The sequence below is a fragment of the Siphateles boraxobius genome, unplaced genomic scaffold (genome assembly GCF_051911475.1).
Source record: "Siphateles boraxobius isolate OS27281-9 unplaced genomic scaffold, OSU_SipBor_1 73, whole genome shotgun sequence".
Lineage (NCBI taxonomy): Eukaryota > Metazoa > Chordata > Actinopteri > Cypriniformes > Leuciscidae > Siphateles > Siphateles boraxobius.
In genome coordinates, this window is record NW_027509201.1 from 87501 (window position 1) to 90000 (window position 2500).

The window sequence follows — 2500 nt, forward strand, 5'->3', positions numbered from 1 at the left end:
TGAGCAGAAGAGACTTCTTTCTAAAACATACCAACCTCAAACGTTTGAATGGTAGTTTTACTGTCAATCATCTTCATTGGGTCGAATCACACAGAGTCATAAGCTGCGTCTGAGATCGGACACTATATAGTAGGTACTACATTTGGTTTGAAACACGGATGTTAAAAAGTACGTTCTATATTGTATGAATGTGTGTAGTAATGACATTTGAGCAGCTACACAGTGATAAAAATGATAAAGATGCAAACTGAATTCAATTCTGCTGTAAAGCAACTCTACAGAAGACAATAGTGTTGATTCAGCTCAATAACTGTGTAAAGTTTATTAATTATGAAACGAGTTCCATTCAGCTATTAGCAGCTCTACTGAAGACAATAGTGTCGTTATTCACTTTGAGTCAGTTCAATGTTAATTCCATTCAAAGTCGCAATTACTAAAAATTGTGCAAAAAAAAAGAATGTTAAAAAATATTGTGAGATTTGTGAGACAGAATTGTATGATTAAAAAAAGTCGTAATTAGCCTACCATTTTAAATTGTTTACTCCGTGGTGAAAAAAGTCTAATTTGTTAAATCAAAAAGTTGCAATTAGCCTACTTTTTCATTTTTTAAATTTATTCCGTGAACAAAAAAACAAAACAAAAACCAGAATTGCCAAATGTAAATTTATAATTCCAAGGAAAAAAGTCAAAATTTGCAAGATATAAACTCATTCGAAATTGCATACTGTAGCTACTAAATTTGGTTTGGAATTAACTTCGTGACCGTTAAAAAGTATGTTCTATACAGTATGAATATGTGTAGAATTAATGTAATCTGGATGCAATACATCTGCCATGTTGTCATGTGACATACGGCATCAATTGCGTCGCTTCACTGTCATTCACAAATCCTCTCCCGTGGCCTCATGGGATATTAAACTGTCCATCAGATGCACACTTCAGAATCTCACATGAAGACACACTCGGCTCACGTACTATTTTTCGCCCACTATATATCCGGACGCAGCAATGCAGTTTATCGGCCTCGTTTACACTGCAGGTCTTGACCTATGGCTAAGCCACGCCCCCTCCACTCACTCGGACAGTCAACATTCGGTGACAGGCGCTATATTTAGTCATGTTGAAGAGGAGTGAAAAGGCTACATGTTTTGCTAAAAAAAAAAAACAGTTCCCCAGTTGTTTTGGTAGGAAGTTGTCTGCAATGCTGTGCTTCAATATGTAATTAATGGTTCATGATCAAATTAAATATGTACAGGTCTAAGTTGCATACGTTTCCAGGACAAGCATTTTTACCATCTTTACCAAGAGTAACGTTACCTCTCAATTAGTGTGGTGCTACAGTATTTGCATGAATCATTCAGCACAACATTGCTAACATTTGTTATCTCGGTTATTTACAGATACGTTAATCAAGCTAAGTGACATGATGTACAACGCAGCTAGAAGCTAACGTTAACGTTTTCTAATGTTAGCCTAACGTTACGTTAGAGATGTTAAAGATAACGTTCAAATACGTTGTTGACTTACCTTAGAACAGATGTAGACATCCTTGTTTAATGTATCCACGTTTAGTTGGTGTTGTGGTCTACCGCATAACTTAATCCAGACACTTATCTTGGTTGAGATGTGGCTTAATTGGGAAAGGGTAAAAATACACACCGTCGCCCAGCCTCTCGGGATACCTAGTGTCGGAGTTGCATGTGCTCCATCCACACCGTTTGACCATTTTAAACTTAAAATGACAAGAAAAAACATATAAAAACGAATGAAAACTGACTAACTGCAATGCATCAATGGACGTGGAAGCAGAGAATGTCTGAGTGTATTGGGGTAGCTATGCGCACTATGATTGGCTCATCGTGTTTGGGGGCGTGGTTTGTTGCCAATATCCGATTTTTTTGACTGGTGGGAACGTACAACACGATCTCATGAAAGTGCGCATCTATAGCCTACCACTAGTTTTATTTCTCGCGCCATTTATATGCCAAAAATAGTTTTTGCGTGCATGATACGCACTGAAAACCCCTTGGGTAGGATTAGGGGTGTGGAGTCCGTGCGTATTACACGCCATGAGGTGCATATTATTGAAATTACCATTGATTATTGAAAGTTCTATATAAATCCTCATTCATTTATATATGCACGCGAAAACTTCTTATCAAATAAACTCAAAAAATTTTTTTGGCGTAAATGGCACATGAAATAAAAATCGTGCTATAGCTACGCACATTCATGAGATCGTGGCGGGCTTTAATGAGAACACAGTTGGTCCGAAATTTTAGGATGAGCAAGCCAACCTTTGATATGTTGTGTCAAGGTGTGTCCACACACACTCCTCTCCTACGACGACACTATCCGTAACGGTACCTTTGCAGACGCGCGTCGGGGTTTCTCTCGTCATTAAACCCGGAGACTTCAAGCCTAATGCCTCAGAAAATCTGATCTGCCTGTTTACATGACAGTCGCATTGGCACATATCCGATTTATATCTATACCTATA

General features: G+C 38.0%; 1 protein-coding gene across 1 annotated transcript in view; it reads left to right on the forward strand.

Annotated features, from left to right (window-relative positions):
* kndc1 (kinase non-catalytic C-lobe domain containing 1) overlaps positions 1–2500 on the forward strand; it is a 66206-nt gene that overhangs the window by 42222 nt on the left and 21484 nt on the right. The gene's annotated exons all lie outside the window — the stretch shown is intronic.